The sequence below is a fragment of the Protopterus annectens genome, chromosome 3.part0, assembly GCF_019279795.1.
Source record: "Protopterus annectens isolate FY-2018-M chromosome 3.part0, PAN1.0, whole genome shotgun sequence".
Taxonomy (NCBI): Eukaryota; Metazoa; Chordata; order Ceratodontiformes; family Protopteridae; genus Protopterus; species Protopterus annectens.
Genome location: NC_056731.1, coordinates 1,030,357,949 through 1,030,367,948, shown reverse-complemented (window position 1 = coordinate 1,030,367,948; position 10,000 = coordinate 1,030,357,949).

Below are 10,000 nucleotides of genomic sequence, written 5' to 3'. Positions count from 1 at the left end.
TATATTTATAAATATATATTTATTTTATAGCTTTCAGATACTACAACAGATCTTAGCAAAGCTCTGGGTGAGTATTGTACGAGAGTCAGGTGACCAGAGGTGATGCCATTCTATAATCAGCACTTAAATTATTTTCTAGATATTACTGAAAGATATTCTGGAACTCTCACAGCAGCACTTTGTTTTTCAGAGCCTGACAAGAAAGATCTCTCACAGATATCTCACGCAACTACACTCCTCATCTTGCCTTGCTGTAGTAAGCAACTGAGCACTCATCATCTTGCCTTGCTGTAGTAAATAGCTTAACCGAGGAACAGTAAATCTTTAGTCAGTCAGGAAAATATATTGAAATTAGTTAAGTATTGTTTTTATGCATCTGTGTGAATCTATCCAACTGTGTTATTGTTTTATATCTCCTGTGATTGAAACTTTGGTGTTTATTGTAACTAGATATTCAGTATTATCATGTTTTCTACTGTATTATTTATTATTAAATATTTCTATATATTTCATTGTGGCTGGTCATAGACAATATTTTTAACATCTTAAGAGTACTTATGCTACTTGAACGTTGTATAAAATTAATTCCTACAAATGTTAGTAATATTATAGATGCCTTAACTGAGTTAAAAACATTTGTTCATAATTTGTTTGAAACTGATTTTTAAGAACACTACAAGTGATGCATCAGTAGGCTTAAATAGATCGAGTTGTTTCATACCTATCAATGACCCTATCCTTACAACATTTCATGATATCTGTGATAAACAGATATGTGAATTATATAATGATAATGCTTTCATGAAAATGTACAATTTGTCTGTTGACGAAGTTCAAGCCTTGCATGATTTGCAGTCTAACAAAAGTATTATAATTAAGGAAGCTGATAAAGGTGGTTGTATAGTGATTATGAATTTAGCTGATTATATTGATGGTATGGGATAATTACTAATAGCTGCACACACATTTAAACTTATACAAGATGTTGATGTTGGGAAACTTATTTGTAAAGTTAATATCAATATTTATGAACAACAAATTAATAATGATATAACATTAGATACTTTCAACTTTCTAACAGTACCTAGTCCCACCATCCCAGTTTTATATGGACTACCCAAAATTCATAAATCTTTGTTACAGCCCCTGATGAGACCAATTATCTCGGGTAGAGGGTGGATTATGGAACCCATTTCAGCCTATTTGCAGGATGACTTTAAGGACTTTCTCTGCTTTGTGCAAAGCTTCATTAAGGATACTGGTCACTTTCTAAACTTATTATATCAATGGTATGAAATGAATACTGAAATGGATATTCTTCTTGTTACTCTGGACATAAAAATCTCTTTTCACTTGTATTCCTAATGAATATGGAGTAAATAGTGTAAGACAGACTTTATGTAAATATAGTAATTTTACAGGTAGGCAGGTTGAAACATTTTGTGAACTACTGGAAATAACTCTTGAGAATAATATATTTCTCTTTAATAAACAAATTTACCATCAACAACTGGGTGTAGCTATGGGTAGTTTAGTGGCTAACACATATGCTAACTTGACTCTTGGTAATTGGAAGAAGAAATGACAGTCAAAAATATATAAATCTAACATCCTCTTTTATAAACGTTTTGTGGATGATGTCTTCATTGTATAGCAATGGTAATGATGACTTACTTAATAATTTTGTGAGCTTCTTGAACCAAGCAACTACTTTTTTGAATTTTGAAATGAAATGCTCAAGGATAGTTATAAACTATTTGGATGTTAGAATTCAACTGGAAGGGCAACATATAACCACCAGTATATATAAGAAAGATGTGCACACTAACACATATTTACATAAAAAGAGTATGCATGCTGGGCACATCTTTAAAGGTATCATAAAAAGTCAATACATGAGGGTCAATAGACTTAATACTGATGACAACATATGTATTGAGCAGATGAATGAGATGACTAAAGAGTTTAATGAGAGAGGATATGATATGACTCAACTATCTAGTCTTAGAGAAGATGTGATGAATCAGAGAGGAAATTAAGTTAAGCCCTACTTTTCAAATGATGGTTGTAGACCGAATAGAAATAGAAAATGGGATAATAATATATCTGGATGTCTGAGATATACCATGACATATAGTAGGAGTAGTAAGCCAACTGAGGATATTATAAGAAGAAATTGGGGCATATTAAGAGCTCTACCTGGTTTAAAAGATATAATTCTGGAAACTCCCCTATTTACATATAAGAATTGCAGTAACCTTAAGCAACGTTTGTGCTATAAAGATTTTTTGTTAAATAAAAAGACAACAGTTATTTTGAATAAGAAAGGTACATTCTCTTGTTTTAATTGTTCATGTTGCTCTGACATATGTTCATCCAACACTTTCATTCATCCGATAAGTAAGAAAAAGTTTTACCTCAGATGCTGGGCAACATGCAATACATCCCTAACAGTTTATCTAGCCACATGCACATTATGTATGGCATTCTATGTAGGTAAATCTACTCGAAAACTTAAAAATTGAATTATTTCACACAAATCAGATATTAGAAGGGGTGTATTATCAAATGTATTAGCTAAACATATAGATGAGGAAGGACCGGCACATATTTTTGTATTTAGGGTTATAGATGTTTTGGAGCCAAGTCTAAGAGGAGATATTAATACTAAGTTGTAAAAGAAGGAATATGAGTGGATTATTCGACTTCATGCAGATACTCCACCTGGAATTAATAAACAAGTTTCTATCAAACCAATTCTGAAATATAAACAGCAATGTATAAAATTTTGATAGAAATGAAATAATATTTTATTTTATTCTATTTTATTTTATTTTATCTAATAGAAATGAATTAATAGATATGTGTCTTTAAATCTTAATGTTTCTTAAAGTATTTCTATGATAGGTTAGGTTGTGTCATGTGATTACTTTAGGATGGTATAAATAATGTATATGGAAAAGAAGTTTGTAACACTGATGAAGGACTTTGTCCGAAAGCTTTGTTCTGGAATATTGGAGTATTGGTATTAAAACTTTTAATACTTGGTGCTGTGAAGCTGTTTTTTTCTTTTTGGATATTTTGCTGGTTTATAAGCTTCACTTTATCTCAGTGGTGTTTATTTTACTTATTTTGCCTGTTTTAGCTGAGGATTATGGCAAGCTGATAAAGAACCAGTTGTCCAAGGTGTGCAAAGTCAAAGGACTGGTACATACCAATCTGACTAAAGAGAAAATGATTTCAGCATTAATCACAGCAGCAGCACAGACCAGCAACCAGGAAGACAACCAATCTGGGGATGCAGATGTGCATCTTTCAGAAGCAGGACAGTTCACTTTTTCCTCAGAGGATTTAAAAAAATTGTCTGGAGTAAAATAGACTTGAACTGGTGGCCAAACATTTGGAATTAGAATCAGTGGAGACACTGCATAAGGAAAAACAGATGGAATTAGAATCAGCAGAGAGACTGCAGCATTTGGAGGTTGAAGCGAGACTGCAGTGTTTGGAAGTTGAAGGGAATTAGAGACTGCAGCATTTGGAGGCTGAAGAAAAGGAGAAATAGTGCCAACATAAGAGGGAGATGCTGACTCTTCTTCAGGGTCATGGAGGTAATGGGAAAGGGAATAACTAAACCCCAGAAGCAATAAAGATCAGTAAATTTCTTCCACAGTTTGCAGAGGGTGACAATTTTGATAGTTTATTCATATATCTGAAAGAGTATGTAAACAGTATAATGTTGACCAGGGGCTCTGGGAACCGTTCCTGACCCCCTACACCATAATAAAGCTGTAACTGCTGTTTCTAAACTGATACTGATTACTTAAACTATAATAAAGTCAAACAATGTTTATTGGAATGTTTTGAGTTAACACCTGAACTTAAAAAAAAAAGTTTTGTGAGCATAGATACAAGGCAGATTAAAGTGTATGTGATTGTATTGCTGAGTTAAGCACTTATTCTTATAGGTGGGTGAGTGGATGTCAGGTCACCACTTTTGAAAGGCTGGAAAACCTTTTGGTGGGGAATAAGCCCTTAGCACTTTCCTTGAGGACATGATAATCTGGTTGGCAGTTCGGGAGTGTAACTCTGCAGATGAGCTGGGGAGAAAAGGAGATCTGTACTTAGTAAACAGGTCACCACTGCACAAGAAGGGGATACCCAGTGCTGCACATGGAAATAATAGAACACACGGTGAGCAGCCTAAACCACCCCAACAGAGTCCACAAGCAACAGGCAAAGCCACTAGTTCAGGTACACTGCCATGATCAAGGGTTAGATGTTTTAAATGTAAAAAGAGGGGCCATGTAGCATACACATGTCCACTGAAGCAAGGTAGGGAACAGAAGGTGAGGGAGTCAGCATGTGAGAATAATAGTATGCCAGTGGTAAGTTGTCTCGAGACAACAGGGGTACTGAACTATGACCAGAATTTGTATTCTATAGTAATGGATGGAAGGCAGGCCACTGCTAAGAGAGAGACACTCCCTCTGACATAACCATTGTGAAGCCTGCAGTGGTTAAAGATGAGCAGTACTTTCTTGGGCAGTTCACTCCAGTCAGAGCTTTAGGAGGGACCTAATTCCAGATAGCTGTGGCCAGGGTTCACCTTGACTGGGAGGGTGGAAAAGAAGTAAGCAGTTAGGTGTGTTTGAGGATATCCCTGCAGATGTCTTGATAGGGAATGATTTTGATGATGCAGTACCTTGTGTGTGTGCAGTTACACACAGTCATGGTTGGAGATAGGCATGTCCATCTGGTAGCCTGGGGGAGACCCATACATACCCCACATCCGAAGTTAGTACTGGTGATGTGGCTATTTCAGGGAGGGAGCTACCCTGTAACAGTGCGCCTGACAGTGAGCCACAGCTACTGATAGATACTGATGTTCCCATGGACATGGTGACTGCAAGGACAGAAGTGAGTAGTAGTACCCAGGCTGACAGTGAAGCACCATTGTCAGAAGATACCAGGATTCCTGTGGAAAAGGACCCGGTAAGGGTTACAAAGGTAGAGTTGAGACAGGCTCAGCTTTTGGACCCTACCTTATGTGGCTTGAGAGAAGTAGCTAAAGAGGCACCTGATTCTCAAGGTCAAGGGGAGTCTCTGTATATTGAAACAAAGGGTTACTGTATAGAGAGTGGACCCATGAGAGAGTGTGATAGAGGCTGAGGTAGTACAGAAGTTGACAGTGCCCAGAACCTACTGTCTAATACTTCTAGCCATAGCCCATGACATTCCTTTTGCAGGTCATATATACATAAAACATACCAAGAGACATATTATGCAGAATTCTTATTGGCCTGGGATTCCAAGGGGTGTAAAAGGGTACTGCAGGACCTGTGAGCAGTGTCAAAAATTAGGCAAGGTGAGACAACGTTAAAGCTCCATTAATATCTTTGCCTGTGATTGATGAGCCATTTCAGAGGGTAGCTGCGGATATTGTTGGGTGTCTGAGTACCCCACATCCCACAGGGAAGAAGTATATCTTGGTGGTAGTACATTATGCTAATAAATATCTTGAGGAGGTGGCCTTGTCTTCCATCAAGGCAGAGAAGGTGGAAAATGCTTTGTTAGAGATTTTCAGTATGGTATGTTTCCTGAGAAAATTACTGACAGGCAGAGGTACCAATTTCATGTCAGACCTGCTCGCTTGTCTGTGGAAGCACTGTGGGGTGAAACACCTAAAAATCATCCCCTACCACCCCTAGACTAATGGTCATGTAGAGAGGTTGAACTCTATACTAAAGACCATGCTATCAGCATTTGCAGACCAGTTTAAGAGAGAGTGGGACAAATATTTGCCACATCTGCTGTTTGCATACATACAGGTATCCCAGAAATCCATAGGGTTTTCATCCTTTGAGTTGCTGTACCAGCATAGGGTGAGGGGGCCTTTAGATTTGATTCATGATGAGTGAGAGGGTGAGTGTGAATCCCACAAGGAGTAAGTTGTGGCTTATGTCCTAAACCTCGGGACAAGACTTAGGGAGCTGATGGGTTTGCCCCAAGAGAGCATGGCAGGAGCCCATCAGCAGAAAAAGGTCTGGTATGACAGGAATGCTCATGCCCAAGAGTATGCTGTGGGACAGCAGGATATGTGCTCATTCTTGTCAGATGCAATAAGTTGCAGGCAGCCTGGCAGGGACCTTTCAAAGTGATAAGGAAGGTCAGTGATGCTAATTACATGGTGAACCTGCTGGGCAGAAGGCAGAGGCACAAACTGTACAATGTTAGTATGATGAAGCCTTGCCATGATAGGGGGCCTTGGTGCTGAATATTTGCAGTGCATGGTAGGAGGAGTCTGTGGGGGATCTGATGATCACAGACCTGAGAAGGAAAACAGGACAGATAAGGTAGTTTGGACCCCAGTCTGCAAGCACACATTCCAAAAGCTTAATGGAACTTTGGGAGGATCCCCTGTGTAGCCAGTACAGGTTACAGCAAAGAATTTGTTGTACAGGTGGAAGTTTCAAACCATGAGGTGGGGGCTGTACTCAGCCAGGTTTGCCAGGTTTCCTCAGAGGGAGAAGAGCACCCAGTTGTATATCTCAACTGTAGACTCTGACCCAGGGTGGAATAATATACAGCTGTAGGAAAAGAATGTCTAGCCTTTATATGGGCACTGCAGAAATGTCAGCCCTCTCTGTATGGAAGCAAACCACTGTGGTTACAGACCATAGTCGCTTAACATGGCTACATCGTGCCAGCCAGCGAAATGTCAAGTTATTGAGGTGTAGCTTGGCTTGCAGGTATATGGCTTGACATTGCAGCACCACAGTTGGGTCAACAGTGTTGCTGGCCAGGAAACCATGTAAAGTAGCACACACACCTGCAGACATATATACCTATTAACCTAAATGCAAACTAAGTATGCAGGATTATACAGAAAGTCACAATGACTACCAGGGTTTTTTTAATAAAACAATGTATATAGTTCCAACACATTACATGAAAGTGTATACCATGCAGAGTATTATGGAAACCTGTGTTAAGCATACTGAATAAAAATTGTGTAAATGATCAGTAAGGGTACATAGAATACATTATAAACAAATATTTAGGGGAAGTGTGTATATTGAAAAGGGACACACTGATGAATTGTAAGAATGAATATAGGGGAAGGAGACAGGTGGAACATGGCAATGCACAGTAGATGAGGGCATGTCAATAAAGATAGTTGCAGCATGATCAGTAATCATATGTTGACATGATGCAGTATGTACTACACAGTTATTGTATATTATGCGACTGTCACACATGGTGACATATCAATGGACCAGATACTTTGATATAAGCATCCTGATATTAACAATGGACAGGACATATATTGAAGATGGCATATACAATAGGGATGATGTGCATATTTCATTCTCTACTAGTTTATCAGATAAATCCCTTACAGTTCCAAATGACTCATCAGTCGAGGTCACACAAAAAATATATATATTGTTATTGTTAATTTCTCAGTTATTCATATTCGATAACAAGAATGACTTATTACTAAATGTTTAACATAAATGTTATTCTCTACTAAGTATGCTAGATTGTATTATTAATATGTGTTGATATGTTCCTCCTAATGTTACTACATTGTCACTCTTGTGTTTTGTACTGTACTGTTTTTTCAGAACTTTTCTCCTCGGGCCTCCACTGACAATGGACCTGTGCCCATTTGGACTTTCCCAATAAACAAATGTAAAATAAAATAAAATAAATAAAAAATAAAATATTGTGAAGCTGTGCAAAATGGGTTGCCTGAATATGAATGTATTGTCAGCATAAGTCTCAAATGAGTGAGACACATATTAATAAACCCATGGGTAGGAGTAGACAGAAGCATGCGCAATCAGGAACAATTTTCAGAATGATATTGCCAGCAACCCCATGTCTTCCACATAACATATGTGATTGTGAGTGATAATAGATAAGTCAGCAAGGACACACAACTATTATGATTTATCAGCAATCTGTGAAGGGAATCAAGCACACCTCCCTCAAAATGTAACATCTGCCAGAGGTGTTTGGAGGGAGGCTGTTACATTTATATTAGAAATAATGAGCAATCCTGGCTAGTTGCCAGGTATATATACCACCTGGTCTATTCATAGGGGTGTTTGTCCATATTATAATTATCTTGTGCATTTGCGTTCATAATTGAACTAATCTCCCCATGAATTTCCTTCATCCACTGTGTCCCCATGGCTGTGGCACACAATCCACTGTGTGTGTCTTGATTTGTATGCATTATGACAATACCACACCTGGATTCAATGATTGTCCGCAATATGCAGTTATACACAAAACTGGTTAGAGAAAGGCTAAGGAAGTCAGTTTTGTTGTCTGACTCTTAAAAAAATGGACTGGAAAGGGGCTACCACAGAGCCCTGAGGTATGGACCTGGTCACTGAACTGTAGATAGCGGTGACTTCACACACTGCAACATATTTCTCTGTCACATATGTGTTTCAGTTGTCTACACACTTGGTGATGGAGGTGTTTATGGCCACTTGTGACAGTTTCTCTGTTATAATGGACTATTGATTTGTGTCAAATGCCTTGGGCAGGTCAAGTTACACAGAATGAAAATGTTGTCATCATGCATGCCCTTGGTAATTCTCTTGAAGACAGAGAACAGTTGTAACAGACATGATGTAGCCTGAACAAATCAAACATGGGTTTAGTATACAGTCAGGATATTACCTGTGTCCTTTTAGACAAAGTTCATGTTGACTCCTTGGCCTTTCTCACAGATGAAGAGATTCAGGATGGATGTATAGCTCCATGCATCAGGTGATGGCCTCCTGAGTCAGAAGTATGCATGTTGCTCTATACCCTTATATGGGAAAATAGGCTACCTTGAGGCTGTGTTGATGTACACATCTAACTGTGTATGGAAGTTCAGGTTTTATGTCATGCTATTAGCAACCTGTAATGGTGTCAGGGCCCATTACTTCTGTGTTATTAGCCTTAGAGAGTGCACAGATGTACTGTCCTGCTGAGAATAATAACTGAGTAATGTTTGTATGTATACTTTGGCTGATGGCCAATGGCAAAAGGGTGGTGACATGTGAGACAAACTGTCAGCTAGCAGATTGTCTATGTCCTCTTGGGGGTTTGTGTGCTGACATTCACATACAGATATGTGCTTAGTTGTGTATTCCACTAAAAATGTCATATGTATTGGAATAACTGATTTGTGATAAGACCTCCATACAGACTTGATCATTCATCATATTCCACACTCTAATATGCACACAGATATATAACTGTACCAGTGTCACATACTTACATCACTTGCACAATGCATGCCTATATGTGATTTATGAGCAAGCTGTATTTGAGCAGCCTGATGTCATATCAGGGCACATTAGAGAGTTAGATCATGCAGAACATTTCCTGACACAAATGATAATAGTCATGCAATGATGCTGCTGACCCCCTAATAATCCTTGCAACACAACTGCACATGCAACAAATTAAACAAAGTTGTAATTGCATCAAAATATGTGACACATTGGTTGTGTATATCACAGTATAACTACAATGTGTATGAGACAAGACTTATGTGACCGTATAATCAATATGAATTTATATTGATGTCAATCACAGAACATTTAATGATGATATGTAGATACATACACCCCTGTGTCATACTGCAAGTGTTACTGTGACGGTGGAATGTGAACTGTGTGAAGGTTGATCTGTGCCACTATAAAAACACATGTCCTAATATGCCACCAATATACATAACAAGTGTATCATACCATGTCAACAGTTCTCAGGAGGCATGTTTCTGCAGCTGCTATAGAAGGAGCATGTATTGCAATGGCATCAATGGCTATAAAAACATTAGCTCACATATAAGATCATAAGACTCTTTTGGAGCCATACTGTACATCCCACACCTCAATATAGCATATGTCAATGATGGCAACATTGACATGTCAACTGCTCATAAGGTCATAAGACATTATTAGGCTAAAGGCCAACATCACATAAA